Source organism: Tachyglossus aculeatus, unplaced genomic scaffold (genome assembly GCF_015852505.1).
Source record: "Tachyglossus aculeatus isolate mTacAcu1 unplaced genomic scaffold, mTacAcu1.pri scaffold_105_arrow_ctg1, whole genome shotgun sequence".
Lineage (NCBI taxonomy): Eukaryota > Metazoa > Chordata > Mammalia > Monotremata > Tachyglossidae > Tachyglossus > Tachyglossus aculeatus.
Window position 1 is genome coordinate 1762016 of NW_024044844.1, and position 16658 is coordinate 1778673.

Sequence of the window (16658 nt, forward strand, 5' to 3'; positions counted from 1 at the left end):
ACACTTGGCAGCAGCTGTCGAGGGAGGGGAGGGAGGGGGAAGGGTGCGAGGGGTGGGGAGGGTTTGGATTGGGATGAGTTTGCGGGGGCCTGGGCGGGAGTGGGAAGGGGGGTGGCGATGGGAAAGGAGAACTGGGATGGGGTGGGGGCGGGGAGAAGGGAAGGGAGGGGGCCGGGAGGGAGGAGCGGAGGACCTGCGCTGGTAAAGAGGAAACCTTGGTAGGGGGTGAGGGGGAGTGGTCTTGGTGGGGGAGAGGGAGGGAAAAAGCTGGGTGAGAGAGCGGAAGGGGAAGGTGAGGAATGGGAATGGCAGTTGGGAGCAAGGGAATTGAAAGTTCATAGTGAGGTCAGCAGGGCGAGTGACAGTACGGTGGGAGGTTAACAAGTGAGATGCAGAAGCAATAAAACAGTAGCAATTATATAAGTAGGCGATGGCATAACAGGGTGCAGTTAAACAATCAATATGCTATGGCAATAATAAAATTGGCAGATAATGATGTCACAGAGAGCAGATACAAAATATTAAGTGCTGGAGTAGGGTAGGCCAATCATACTAACCAATCATACCAAAACCAATCATACTAACAAAATAAAATAAAAAGAATAGACATATACAAGAAAAATAAATAAATAAATAAATAGAGTAATAAATATGTACAAACATATATACATATATACAGGTGCTGTGGGGAAGGGAAGGAGGTAAGATGGGGGGATGTAGAGGGGAGCGAGGGGGAGAGGATGGAAAGAGCTCAGTCTGGGAAGGCCTCCTGGAGGAGGTGAGCTCTCAGTAGGGCCTTGAAGGGAGGAAGAGAGCTAGCTTGGCGGATGGGCAGAGGGAGGGCATTCCAGGCCCGGGGGATGACGTGGGCCGCGGGCCGATGGCGGAGCAGGCGAGAACGAGGCACGGTGTGGAGATTAGCGGCAGAGGAGCGGAGGGTGCGGGCTGGGCTGTAGAAGGAGAGAAGGGAGGTGAGGTAGGAGGGGGCGAGGTGATGGAGAGCCTTGAAGCCGAGGGGGAGAAGTTTCTGCCTGATGCGCAGATTGATTGGTAGCCACTGGAGATTTTTGAGGAGGGGAGTAACATGCCCAGAGCGTTTCTGGACAAAGACAACCCAGGCAGCAGCATGAAGTAGGGATTGAAGAGGGGAGAGACACGAGGATGTGAGATCAGAGAGAAGGCTGATAGAGTAGTCCAGACGGGATAGGATGAGAGCTTGAACGAGCAGGGTAGCGGTTTGGATGGAGAGGAAAGGGCGGATCTTGGCAATGTTGTGGAGCTGAGACCGGCAGGTTTTGGTGACGGCTTGGATGTCAGGGGTGAATGAGAAAGCGGAGTCGAGGATGACACCAAGGTTGCGGGCTTGTGAGACGGGAAGGATGGTAGTGCCGTCAACAGAGATGGGAAAGTCAAGGAGTGGGCAAGGTTTGGGAGGGAAGACAAGGAGTTCAGTCTTCGACATGTTGAGTTTTAGGTGGCGGGCAGACATCCAAATGGAGATGTCCTGAAGGCAGGAGGAGATGCGAGCCTGGAGAGAGGGGGAGAGAGCAGAGGCAGAGATGTAGATCTGGGTTTCATCAGCGTAGAGATGATAGTTGAAGCCGTGGGAGCGAATGAGGTCACCAAGGGAGTGAGTGTAGATTGAGAACAGAAGGGGACCAAGCACTGAACCTTGGGGATCCCCCACAGTAAGGGGATGGGAGGCGGAGGAGGAGCCTGCAAAAGAGACTGAGAATGAACGACCGGAGAGATGAGGCGAACCAGAAGAGGACAGAGTCTGTGAAGCCAAGGTCGGAAAGTGTGTTGAGGTGAAGGGGGTGGTCCACAGTGTCGAAGGCAGCTGAGAGGTCGAGGAGGATTAGGATAGAGTAGGAGACGTTTGATTTGGCAAGCAGGAGGTCATTGGTGACCTTTGAGAGGGCAGTTTCCGTGGAATGTAGGGAACGGAAGCCAGACTGGAGGGGGTCGAGGAGAGAGTTGTTGTTGAGGAATTCGAGGCAGCGCGTGTAGAGAACTCGATCAAGGAGTTTGGAAAGGAATGGTAGGAGGGATATGGGGCGATAAGTAGAAGGTGAGGCGGGGTCAAGAGAGGGTTTTTTTTAGGATGGCAGAGACATGGGCATGTTTGAAGGCAGAGGGGAAGGAACCAGTGGAGAGTGAGCGGTTTAATATGGAACTTAAGGAGGGGAGAAGGGATGGAGCAAGAGATTTCAATAGATGAGAGGGAATGGGGTCAGAAGCACAGGTGGCCGGAGTAGCACTTGAGAGGAGGGAGGAGAGCTCCTCTGAGGATACTTCTGGGAAGGATGGGAGAGTAGCAGCGAGTGTTGAGAGCCGGGGGGTTGGAGAAGGGGGGGAAGTGACTTTGGGGAGGTCGGACCTGATGGATTTAATTTTGTTAATGAAGTAGGAGGCCAGATCGTTGGGGATGAGGGAAGGAGGAGCAGGTGGAACCGGGGGCCTGAGAAGGGAGTTGAATGTACGGAAGAGCTGACGGGGATGATGGGCATGGGTGTCAATAAGGGAGGAGAAATAGTTTTGTCCGGCAGAGGAGAGGGCTGAGTTAAGGCACGTAAGTATAAACTTGAAGTGAACGAGGTTGGCATGGTGTTTAGACTTTCGCCAGCAGCGTTCGTCAGCTCTAGCATAAGAGCGAAGGAGGCGGACAGTGGCAGTGATCCATGGCTGTGGGTTAGTGGTACGAGAGCGGCGAAGGGAAAGGGGAGCGAGCGAGTCTAGCTGAGTAGAGAGGGTAGAGTTGAGAGCAGTAATCTGATCATCAAGACTGGGTAGAGAGGAGAGGGAGGCGAGGTGGGGTGTGAGGCGCTCAGAAAGATGGATGCGGCCAAGAGAGCAGAGATCTCTGTGAGGGAGTAATATGGATTTACAGGGGAAAGGAGTGTGAGTGAGGAGTCAGGTGAGAAGATTATGATCAGAGAGTGGGATTTCAGAATTGGTGAGGGTGGACACAGTGCAGCGATAGGAGATGATGAGGTCGAGGGTATGACCAAGTTGGTGAGTGGGTGAGGTGGGGTGGAGCAAGAGGTTGGCAGCGTCAAGGTGAGATAGAAGGCGGGCGGCAGAGGAGTCATCAGGGATATCCATGTGGGTTGTTGAAATATCCGAGGATCAGAGTAGGCATGGAAAAGGAGAGAAGGAAGGTGAGGAAGGGGTCGAAATCGTTAAAGAAGTTGGAGGTGGGGCCGGGGGGGCGGTAGATGACGGCAACAAGAATCTGGAGGAAGTGGTAGAGGCGAATAATGTGGGCTTCAAAGGAAGGGAAGGAAAGGGAAGGGGGAGGAGGGATGGGACGAAAGCGACACTGGGGGGCGAGAAGGAAACCGACACCTCCTCCTTTTCCGGTGAGTGGGAGTGGGAGAAGAAGAGGCCTCCACTGGAGAGAGCAGCAGAAGAGACCGTGTAGTCCAGAGACTACCATGTTTCAGTTAGGGCCAGGAGGAGTAGAGAGCTGCAAAGGAATAGATCCAGGATGAAAGGGATCTTACTTAAAACAGAGCGGGGTTAGAGAGGCCACACTAGGGAGCAGCTGTCGAGGGAGGGGAGGGAGGGGGAAGGGTGCGAGGGGTGTGGAGGGTTTGGATTGTGATGAGTTGGCGGGGGCCTAGTCGTGGAGAGTGGGAAGAGGGGTGGCGATGGGAAAGGAAAACTGGGATGGGGTGGGGGCGGGGAGAAGGGGAGGGAGGGGGCTGGGAGGGAGGAGTGGTGGACTGGCGCTGGTACAGAAGGATCCTTGGTAGGGGGTGAGAGGGGTGGTCTTTGTGGGGGAGAGGGAGAGAAAAAGCTGGGTGGGAGAGGGGAAGGGGAAGGTGAGGAATGGGAATGGCAGTTGGGAGCAATGTAATTGAAAGTTCATGGTGAGGTCAGCAGGGCGAGTGACAGTATAGCGGGAGGTTAACAATTGAGATGCAGAAGCAATAAAACAGTAGCAATCATATAAGTAGGCGATGGCATCACAGGGGGTAAACAAATTAACATGCTATGGCAATAATAAAATTGGCAGATAATGTTGTCTCAAAGAGCAGATACAAACTATTATGTCCTGGAGTAGGGTGGACCTGTTAAGGGGGTCAGGCAGCAGAGATACCTGGGGAGAGGAGTGAGCAGCCAACTAGCATGGGAGGGCTGAGTAGGTGCGAAAGAGGTTGTCGTTAATGTAACTTGGTGATAACAAGGGCCTTTTTCCCGGGGTGGGGGGGGGAGAGTCAGTCAGGACCGGACCGGTAAGGGCGGGGGGGATGGGGGGCACTTTAAGGAAGGTCGCTTAAATCGGGGGGTGGAATCAGGGGACGTCTATAGGGGCGCTCTGAGGAGAGGAGCCTTCCGGGAGCAGCGGGGGCTACGCGGTGTGATGGCGGTCGGGCGGGTCTCTCGGGAACGGAGTCCCGGGCGTCTCTGGCGGCGCTCTGAGGAGAGGATCCTTCCGGGAGCAGCAAGGCCGCGCGGTGTGATGGCGGTCGGGCCTCTCGGGAACGGAGTCCCGGGCGTCTATGGCGGCGCTCAGAGGAGAGGATCCTTCCGGGAGCAGCAAGGCCGCGCGGTGTGATGGAGGGCGGGCGGGCCTCTCGGGAACAGTGGCATCGGAGAGAATCAAGGGTGAAAACTCACGTTTATTGCATGGAAGGAGGCAATGCTAAACCACTTTTGTATTTTTACCAAGGAAACTCCATGGCTACACTACCAGAACGATTGTAGATGGAGGTGGGGCATTCTGGAAGAGATGTGTCCTTGGTGTTGCTATGGGTTGAAGATGACTCGATGGCATAAGGCAAGACAATCTACCCCAGATCTTAGCACTGTTCCTAGGCACACAGAAAGTGCTTAATACTCTCTAGTAACAATATTACTAACAAGGGGAAGGAGTGTACCCTAGTGGGCATAGCACAGACCTGGGACTCAAGGGACCTAGGTTCTCCTAATTAGGGTATTTACAATGTGACAAGCACTGTTCTAAACTCTGGAGTAGATACAAATTAATCAGGTCAAACATAGCCCTGTCCCTCATGCGACTCCCAATCTAAGTAGGAGGGAGAATAGGTATTGAATCCCCATTTTACGGATAAGGCAACCGAGGTACAGACATATTAAGTACCTTGCCCAAAATCATACAGCAAACTAATGGTGGAGCCAGGATTAGGACCCAGGTCCTCTGACTTCCAGTTCCGGGATCTTTCCACATTTGGGTGGAATATCCATCCCTTTGGCATGGTCTACAAGTCCCCTTAGTAATCTCCTACTACAACCCAGCCTGCACACTTCTTTTCTCTAATGTTAACTCTGATTGTACCTCGATCCCGTCTGTCTCCCTGCCGACCTCTCGTCCACATCCCGTCTCTAGCCTGGACCTCCCTCCCTCATCATATCCCTCCTACCATTCCTTTCCAAACTCCTTGAACGAGTTGTCTACACGCGCTGCCTAGAATTCCTCAACAACAACTCTCTCCTCGACCCCCTCCAGTCTGGCTTCCGTCCCCTTCATTCCACGGAAACTGCCCTCTCAAAGGTCACCAATGACCTCCTGCTTGCCAAATCCAACGGCTCATACTCTGTCCTAATCCTCCTCGACCTCTCAGCTGCCTTTGACACTGTGGACCACCCCCTTCTCCTCAACACGTTATCTGACCTTGGCTTCACTGACTCCGTCCTCTCCTGGTTCTCCTCTTATCTCTCCGGTCGTTCTTTCTCAGTCTCTTTTGCAGGCTCCTCCTCCCCCTCCCATCCTCTTACTGTGGGGGTTCCCCAAGGTTCAGTGCTTGGTCCCCTTCTGTTCTCAATCTACACTCACTCCCTTGGTGACCTCATTCGCTCCCACGGCTTCAACTATCATCTCTACGCTGATGACACCCAGATCTACATCTCTGCCCCTGCTCTCTCCCCCTCCCTCCAGGCTCGCATCTCCTCCTGCCTTCAGGACATCTCCATCTGGATGTCCGCCCGCCACCTAAAGCTCAACATGTCGAAGACTGAGCTCCTTGTCTTCCCTCCCAAACCTTGTCCTCTCCCTAACTTTCCCATCTCTGTTGACGGCACTACCATCCTTCCCGTCTCACAAGCCCGCAACCTCGGTGTCATCCTCGACTCCGCTCTCTCATTCACCCCTCACATCCAAGCCGTCACCAAAACCTGCCGGTCTCAGCTCCGCAACATTGCCAAGATCCGCCCTTTCCTCTCCATCCAAACTGCTACCCTGCTCATTCAAGCTCTCATCCTATCCCGTCTGGACTACTGCACTAGCCTTCTCTCTGATCTCCCATCCTCGTGTCTCTCTCCACTTCAATCCATACTTCATGCTGCTGCCCGGATTATCTTTGTCCAGAAACGCTCTGGACATATTACTCCCCTCCTCAAAAACCTCCAATGGCTACCGATCAATCTGCGCATCAAGCAGAAACTCCTCACCCTGGGCTTCAAGGCTCTCCATCACCTCGCCCCCTCCTACCTCACCTCCCTTCTCTCCTTCTACTGCCCAGCCCGCACCCTCCGCTCCTCCACCACTAATCTCCTCACTGTACCTCGCTCTCGCCTGTCCCGCCGTCGACCCCCGGCCCACGTCATCCCCCGGGCCTGGAATGCCCTCCCTCTGCCCATCCGCCAAGCTAGCTCTCTTACTCCCTTCAAGGCCCTGCTGAGAGCTCACCTCCTCCAGGAGGCCTTCCCAGACTGAGCCCCTTCTTTCCTCTCCCCTCGTCCCCCTCTCCATCCCCCCGTCTTACCTCCTTCCCTTCCCCACAGCACCTGTATATATGTATATATGGTTGTACATATTTATTACTCTATTTATTTATTTATTTTACTTGTACATTTCTATCCTACTTATTTTATTTTGTTGGTATGTTTGGTTCTGTTCTCTGTCTCCCCCTTTTAGACTGTGAGCCCACTGTTGGGTAGGGACTGTCTCTATGTGATGCCAATTTGTACTTCCCAAGCGCTTAGTACAGTGCTCTGCACATAGTAAGCGCTCAATAAATACGATTGATTGATTGATTGATTGATTGATCATATCCAACAGACGATGGCACTCCCCCCTTACAAAGCCTCTCGGAGGAGGTATATCTCCTCGGAGAGCCCCTCCTTGAATAAGCCCTCCTTTCCTCTTCTCTCACTCCCTTCTGTGTCACCCTGACTTGCTCCCTTCATTCATACACCTCCCAGCGCCACGACATTTACATACATATCTGTAATTTATTTATTTATATTAATGCCTGTCTCCCCCTCTAGACTGTAAGCTCGTTGAGGTCAGGGTATATGTCTTTTATATTGTTATATCGTCCTCTCCCAAGCGTTGAGTACAGTACTTTGCACATAGTAAGAGCTCAGTTAATATGATTGACTGTCTGACTGACTGACTCAGGTTAGGGAGCACTGATGCCCCTTTGCCCGAGCGTTATGATTCCATCTACCATATCTACTTTTTCTCACTTGTGGTTCCCCCATGATCTTCCCTTGCCGTTCAAGATTGAATCAAGTCGGCACTGAGAAATTGAACCTCCGTGACAGAATTAATCCTCCCGGGTCTGACAGATGACCCCAGCTTGTAGGTTTGCCTTTTCCCCCTTTTTCTCCTTGCTTACCTGCTCAGCATCACCAGCAATCTGACCATCATCACCTTCGCCTTCCTGGTCCCCCCCTTCACACGCCTACGTATTTATTCCTGTATAAGTTCTCCCTCCTGGAAATCTCTGTCTGCATTTCTGTCTGCATTTTGTATGTATGCAGAAATTTCTGTCTGCATTCCCAACTCGTTTGTGAGCATTTCGACAGGGAACAAAATCATCTCCTATAATTGTTGTAGAACCCAGATATCCTTCTACATCCTAGATGGGGGTACGGGGGTCGGGGGGCGCCAGGGTTCTGGCCTGCATGTCCTATGACCGTTATGTGCCCATCTGCAGACCTTTATACTACCCAACCATCATGACCCCCATAGTCGGTATTTTGCTCATCCTCTGCTGCTACTTGGCAGGCTTCCTGTACCCCACTTTGTCCTGCAGCTGGATTTCTGTACGACCAATTACATCAATCACTTCAGGTGTGACACTGTCCCCTTGCTACAAATCTTTTGCTTGTACAAACAATCCCTGGAGGTACTGACATTTTATTCTGCCATGATCAGGCTGCTATCACTTTATCACTAGTGATCCTGTCCTACGGCAGGACAAAAAGACCGTTTTGAAAATTCCGTCCACCCAGCAGAGGTGGGTCGGTAGTCCGGCAGAGGCCTCTACCCAGGCCTTTTGCACCTGTTCTTCCCACATGATGGTTGTCTCCCTGTCCTATGGCAGTTGTATCCTCATATACATCAGTCTTTCCAATAGGGAGGTGACAACCACCCAGATGGTGGCCGTTCTCAATACGTGTGTGGCCCCCATGCTCAATCCCTTCATTTACACACGGAGGAACCCACTGGTAACACAAGCATTCACAAACATGGCCTGGAAAGTCTTGTCATCCCAGAAACTAAAAGCCTTATTGGCACTCAAGTGAACCCCTAATGGACAATTCCGCTTAGAACAGTGCTTTGTACATAGTAAGCGCTTAACAAATGCCATCATTACTATTACTAATCCATCCACCGATCAACCAATCAATAGGTGGTATTTATTGACTACTTCCTGGGTTTGGAGCACTGTACTAAGTGCTTGGGAGAGTACATGCAACAAAGTTGGTAGATAGGTTCCCTGCCCACAGTGAGCTTACAGTCTAAAGGGGGGAGACAGAGTTTGATGTGAATACACACATTAAGCATGTGTTCATAAGTGCTGTGGGACTAAAGGAGGGGTGAAAAAAGGCGGTGAATCTCAGGGCAAGGGAGCAGGAGAACAGGGAGCGAGGGCTTAGTTGGGGAAGGCCTCTCAACAGTCAGTGGTAATTTGTAGGGGGCCTGCTAAATTCAGCACTTAGTACAAAGTAAGCGCTCATTAAATACCATTGATTGATTGATTGATTGAATTAGAGCACAGTAATGAGAGTTTAAAAGGAGAATACCAACGTAAATAGATAAAATACCTGCCCTCAATGAGTTTACAATCTGCAGGGCAGGGACTGGCAGGAAAATAAATTACAGGTCATGGAATCACCCAAATATATGGGTATTTGCATAAATGTTGTGGGGGTGGATGGTAAACATCTAAGTTCTTAGAGGGTAGAGGTGATGCAGAAAGGTGGGAAAATAGGCTGGGGAGATGAGAGATTCATCAGGGAAGGATTCCTGGAAGAAACGTGATCTTAGTTCCGGGGAAGGGGAGAAAAGCGGATTGTTAGACTGTCCCTTCTGGACTGTGAGCTCATTGTGAGCATGGAAGGTATTTACCAACTCTGCACAAAGTGCTAAATAAATACCATTGATTGATTGATTGATTGGTCTCTGGATTTCACTTTTAGACTGTGAGCCCACTGTTGAGTAGGGACTGTCTCTATATGTTGCCAACTTGTACTTCCCAAGCGCTTAGTACAGTGCTCTGCACACAGTAAGCGCTCAATAAATACGATTGATTGATTGATTCATTGATGTGATGAACGGGGGAGTTCCAGGCAGTGGGAAGGCAGTGAGCAAGGGGGTCGGGTCAACTGCATGAGAAATTAGATTCTAGCACAGTAAGTAGGAAGGTGTTGGAGGAGTGGTGCATTCAGGTTTTAGTGGGAGAGGAGTGAACATAGGTAACAGGAGAGAGTGGGCTGAGCACCTACAAATATGTCCATGATGTGCCTTCTATTGTATTGTACCACTGTGACTCCTTATTCTCTTCTCTGCAGTCAAAAATTATGTATTATCTATAAATGATGTATTTCATATCTTATAGATTTTAAGTTATTTGTTTATTTATATTGATGTCTGTCTCTCCCTCCAAACTATAAGCTCACTGTGAGCAGGGGATGTGTCGGCCAACTCTTCTGTGTTGTGCTCCTCTGCCAAGCACTTAGTACAGTCTAGCGCTTAGAACAGTGCTTGGCACATAGGGCTTAACAAATGCCATCATCATCATTATTATTGCAGGGCTGTGCACACAGTAAGCAGCCAGTAAGTATGATTGATTGACCGATAAACTTCGTTCTGTTTGGCAACACTCTGACCCCATGCTCCTTCACATAATAATTATAATAATAATAGTAATAATAATAGTAATGGTATTTGTTAAGTGCTTACTGTGTGCCAAGCACTGTCTCTAAGCACTGAGGTAGATACAAGCTTATCAGGTTGTCCCACATGGGGCTCCCAGGCTTAATCCCCATTTGACAAATAAAGTAACTGAGGTACAGAGAAATTAAATGACTTTCTCAAGTCACACAGCTGACAGGTGGCGGAACCAGTACTAGAACCCACGACCTCTGACCCCCAAGCCCAGGTTCTTTCAATTAAGCCACGCTGCTTCACATTCCATCTCAAACCCCCTCACCTTCCATCTATGTTCCCAAATCGAATCACTTTTCATTCAACCAATCGTATTTCTTGAGCTCTTACTGTGTGCACAGCACTGTACTAAGCGCTTGGGAAGTATAAGTCGGCAACATATAGAGACAGTCCCTACCCAACAACGGGCTCACAGTCTTTTACCCTCGTCTCCCATTAACTGACAACAACTTGTTTGTATTTGGATCCAGGAGCCTGGTACCGTTCTCTGCGTTCCCCAGACCCTCTGAAAACATTGTGGATGGTGACGCCTAGTATAGTGCTTTGCACACAGTAAGCACTCAATAAATGTGATTGAATGAATGAATGAATGAATGAACGATGACAATAATGATACACACACCAAAGTGTGACGTGATTGATTCCATTAGTGGAAGGAATTTTGTGAGCAGCATTGCATGTGACCATATGCTCAGGACAAATTTCTTCCCCCTGTTTATGTGTAACTTTTCGAACTTGTAAAGATTTATTTTATTTTGCTGCCACCTTGTGGCTGAACCGAGGTCTTACCTGGATTGCACGACTGAGCAGTTCTAAAGTACATCCACTAGTCATGTTGGAAACAGTCCCTGTCCCTCATCGGTCTCACAGGCTTAATCCCATTTGACAGATGAGGTAACTGAGGCCCAGAGAAGTGAAGTGAGTTGTCCAACGTCACATAGCAGACAAGTGGTGAAGCCAGGATTAGAACCCAGGTCCTTCTGATTCCCAGGCCCGTGTTGTACTCACTAGGCCATTCTACTTCCACTAGGCCATTTGCATAGCAATCTCTGGATTATTAGAGTGAGGATCGCAGAACTTCATTATGGGCCTAGTTAGTAGTGAACCTGAGAAGGGCATGCTAAGAAAGGAAATCACTCCAGATGAACTGCAACTGGACAAATCATAATAAATTGTGGTATTTGTTAAGCGTTTGCTATGTACCTAACGCTATAGTAAGTGATGGGGCAGATACAAGATAATCATGTCCCACATGGGGCTCACAGTCTAAATGGGAGGGAGAGTGGGTATTGAATTCTGCTCTTAAAATGAGGAATGTGAGGCATGGAGAAGTGAAGTGACATGCCCAAGGTTACACAGCAGGCAGGTGGCAGAGCTGGGATTGAAATAATAACAATGATAATAACTGTGGTATTTGTTAAGCACTTACTATGTGCAAAGCACTGTTCTAAGCACTGTTGTAGATACAAGGTAATCCAATATTAATCTCCATTTTACAGATGAGGGAACTGAGGCACAAAGAAGTTAAGTGGCTTGTCCAATGTCACACAGCAGACAAGCCACGGAGCCTGGATTAGAATCCATGTCCTAACTCCCAAGCCCGTGTGCTTTCCACTAAGCTATGCTGCTTTTCCAGGTTGAAGAAACAATCCTTGTTTTCAGGGAATTACACTCTAATAGTGTTAATGGTAGTGTTACATCCCTAAATGGATATTGAGGGAGAATGGGTATTTTTTTCTTTTAATTGCATTTATTAAATGCAATTAATAAATGTCATGCACTGTATTAAGCACTGGGTAGATACAAGCTAAAGAGGTTGCACGCATTCCATGCCCCACAGTATTAATCCCCATTGTATAGATGAGGTAACAGAGGCCCAGAGAAGTGAAGTGACTTTCCCAAGATCACACAGCAGAGAATTCACAATGGGTGGATTAGAACCCATGTTCCTCTGACTCCCAGGGCCGGGCTCCTTCCACTAGACCAAACTGTTTCTCAGTTAATCAGTTAATCAGATCCAGCAGACTGGATTTTAGTTTTGCATAGCCTGATGAGTTTTCTCTGATCTTATCATAATTATGGTACTTAATAATTACTAATAATGATTATGGCATTTGTTAAGCACTTACTATGTGCCAAGCATTGTTCTAAGAGCTGGGGTAGATACAGAGTAATCAGGTTAGACATAATCCCCGTCCCACATGGGGCTCTCGGTCTTACTCCCCATTTTGCAGAAGAGGTAACTGAGGCACAGAGAAATGAAGTGACTTGCGCAAGGTCACATAGCACATAGGTGGCAGGGCCGGGATTAGAACCATGACCTTCTGACTCCCAGGGCTGTGTTCTATCCACTGTGCCAGGCACTGTACTAAACACTGGGGTAGATAATTAGATAATTAGATTGGACAAAGTCCATGTTGCACATGGGGCTCACAATCTGAATTCCAATTTACAGATGAGGCAAAAGACTTCAAGCATATAGTGGGAACAATGGTTATGGCAGAATAGAGTCCCTTCGTGGAGAAGCAGCATGGCATAGTGCATAGAGCAAGGGCCTGGGAGACAGAAGGACCCAGGTTTTAATGCCATCTACACACCTTGTCTGTTATGTCAACTTGGAAATGTCACTTAACTTCTTGTTGCCTCAGTTCCCTCATCTGTAAAATGGGGATTAAGACTGTGAGACCTGTGTGGGCCAGGGACTGTGCCCAACCAGTTTATCTTGTATCTACTCCAGTGTTTAGAACAGTGACTGCACATAGTCACTCTTAACAAATATCACAATTATTATTAGTATTATCATTACTATTACTGGCTCTTCCAAAATCCAACTAGGTGTTCAACTGAAGAGGGGTCAAAAGGGAGAAAATATTATAAACACTGTAATACAAATAATGTATGTCTTTGTGATACAAAGGGAAATGGCTTTCAGAACCAAAAAGCCTGGAGAAGCAACATGATCTGGTGGGAAGAGCACAGCCCTGGAAGTCAAAAGACCTGGGTCCTTACCCCAGCTCTGCCATTTGTCTGCTATGTGACCTTGGGCAAGTCACTTCACTTATCTGGGCCTCACTCGCCTCATCTGTAAAATTGGGATTAAGTCTCTGAGCTCCAGGTGGGACAGAGGCTGTGTTCAAACTGATTATTTGTTTCTATCCGAGCACTTAGTATTCACTCATTCATTCACGCTGCTTGGAGAAGCAGCATGGCTCAGTGGAAAAAGCACGGGCTTTGGAGTCAGAGGTCATAGGTCCAAATCCCAGCTCCACCAACTGTCAGCTATGTGACTTTGGGCAAGTCACTTAACTTCTCTGTGCCTCAGTTACCTCACCTGTAAAATGGGGATTAAAACTGTGAGCCCCCCGTGGGACAACCTGATCACCTTGTAACCTCCCCAGCGCTTAGAAAAGTGCTTTGCACATAGTAAGCGCTTAACAAATACCATTATTATTATTATTATTCATTCATACAATCATTCATTCACTCATTCGTATTTATTGAGCGCTTACTGTGTGCAGAGCACTGTACTAAGCGCTAGGAAAGTACACTTTGGCAACAGATAGAGACAATCTCTACCCAACAACGGGCTCACAGTCTAGATGGGGGAGACAGGCAACAAAATAAAACAATAATATCAATAACATCAAAATGGATAAATATAATTATCGATATATACACATCATTAATAGAATAAATAGAATAATAAATAAATATGTACAAATATACACAAGTGCTAGAGCAGCAGGAGGGAGAGGGGGCGATGGGGAGGGTAGGAGGAGCAGAGGAAATACAATCGTATTCATTGAGTGCTTACTGTGTGGAGAGCACTGTACTAAGCACTTGGGAGAGTACAACAATAAACAGTCACATTCCCTGCATCCAACGAGCGCATGGTTCAGAGTGGGGGAGACAAACATCAATACAAACGAATTACAGATCTGTACGTAAGTGCTGTGGGGCTGGGAGTTGGGTAGAGCAAAATGAGCAAATCGGGGCAACGCAGAAGGGAGTGGAAGATGAGGAAAAGTGGGGCTTAGTCTGGGGGACCTCTTGGAGGAGATGTGCTATCAATAAAGTTTTGAAGTCGGGGACAGTAATTGTCTGTCAGATTTGAGGAGGGAGGGCACTCCAGGTCAGAGGCTGGATGTGGGCTAGCAGCTGGCAGCGAGACAGGTGAGATCAAGGCACAATGAGACGGTTAGCACCAACGGAGCTGGTTTGTGAGGGCTGGGTTGTAGAAGGAGAGAAGAGACGTGAGGTAGGAAGGGGCAAGGTGATGGAGTGCTTTAAAGCCAATTGTGAGGAGTTTTTGTCGGATGCTGGCTGGCTGGCTGGATGGATGGATGGACGAAAGTAAGCGCTCCACAGACACGATTTAAGGAATGAATGGGGGGTGGTGCCCGGGCAGTGTCCGATGATGCCCGATGCCAGGGTGGGGATGGGAAGGAGGGGGGTCTCCAAGGTGACCCTCGGTGCAGGTCAGCCCGCATCCCGCCCCTCCCGCACCAGGGCATCCGCGGTACCGGCCAGGACCGGCCAGGCCAGGAGGGGCCCCCGTAGGGGCCCTGGCAGGGGCAGGGGAGCGGGCGGGGGCGTGGGTACCCACCAGCTGTTTCCTTAGCAGCAGAATGCTCTCTTCCAGGAACTTCTCCTCTAGCCGGCTGCGCTGGGCAGCCTCGGCCGGGGGGTCCTGGGCCCCGGCCCTGGCCCCGGCCCCGTCCAGGCTCTGCAGAGCGCTCCACAGTGCAGTCCTCACCAGCAGCTCCTGGAGCTGCCGCACGTAGTCCAGTTTTTAGACTGTGAGCCCACTGTTGGGTAGGGACTATATGTTGCCAACTTGTACTTCCCAAGTGCTTAGTACAGTGCTCTGCACACAGTAAGCGCTCAATAAATACGATTGGTTGATTGGTTGATGCAGATGTGGATGGGCAACCACTAAAGTTTTTTGAGGAGTGGGATGATATGTCTTGAACATTTTTTTAGAAAAATGATCTGGGCAGCAGAGTGGAGTATGGACTAGAATGACGAGAAACAGGTAACTGGGAGGTCAACAAGGAGGCTGATGTAGTAATATAGGCAGGATATAATGAGTGATTGTATTACTGTGGTAGTAGTATGGATGGAGAGGAAAGGGTGGATTTTAAGGATGTTGTCAAGGTGGGACTGGCAGGAGTTAGTGATGGATTGAGTATGTGGGTTGAACAGTGCTCTACACACAGTAAGCCCTCAATAAATACGATTGAATGAATGATATCCCCAAGGCTTTGAGCCTGTGAGACAGGAAGAATGGTGGTGTCATCTACAGTGATGAGAAAGTCAAGGGGAGGACAAAGTTTGGGGGGGAGGACAAAGTTTGGGTGGGAAGATAAGTAGCTCTGATTTGAACATGTTAAGCTTGAGGTGATGGGAGGACATCCAAGTAGAGATGTCATGAAGGCAGGAGGAGATGCAAGACTGGAAAGAGAGAGAGAGATCAGAGCTGGAGATGTAGATTTGGTTATCATCCGCATAGAGGTGGTAGTTGAAGCCATGGGAGTGAATGAGTTCTCCAAGGGAATGGGTGTAGATGGAGAATAGAAGGGGACCCAGAACTGAACTTTGAGGGACCCCCCCACACACACAGTTAGGGGGTGGGAGGCAGATTAGGCGCCCACAGGGAAACTGAGAATAAATGGCCAGAGACATAAGAGGAGACCCAGGAGAGGAAAGAGCCAGTGAAGTCAAGGTTAAATAACATTTCTAGTAGAAGGGGGCCGTCCACAGTGTCAAGAGCAGCTAGGCGGCCAAGGAGGAGTAGGTTGCATTAGAGGTCACTAGATTTGGCAAGGAGATCATTGGTGTCTTTTGAGAGGGTGTCTTTTGTGGAGTGAAGGAGATGGAAGCCAGAATGGAAGGCATAAAGGAGATAAGTGGAGGAGAGGAATTTGAGAAGCTGGTGTAGAAGCTAGCTCAAGGAGTTTGGAAAGGAATGGAGCGAGGGAGGTGGGGCAATAACTCGAGGGAGCCGTGGGGTCAAGGAAGGTTTTTTTTAGGAAAGGGGAGACAAGGGCATGTTTGAAAGCAGTGGAGAAGAAGTCATTAAGAAAGCAAATGGTTGAAGATGGCTGTTAATGCTGGAAGAAGGGAAGGGGCAAGAGTTTTGATAAGGTGACTGGAACATAATAAGAGCTTAACAAATATCATTTTTAGCAAAAGGACGTTTCAAGCTACAGGGAAATTTTCTGCCCAGGATCTTCCCCATGGCAGCCTTCACGTCCCGGTTCCTCAGGCTGTAGATGAGGGGGTTCAGGGCAGGGGGCACCACGGTGTAGAACATGGACAGGAACATATTCAGGGCAAATGGGGAATCTGTCGTCGGCTTTGAATAGGTGAAGCTACTCATCGAGAGAAAATAAAATCACCACGACGAGGTGGGGCAGGCAGGAGGAGAAGGCTTTGTGTCAGCTCTCTCACGGCGGCATTCTCAGCATAGCGGAAATGATGCAAACATAAGGTGCCAACATGGAAACAA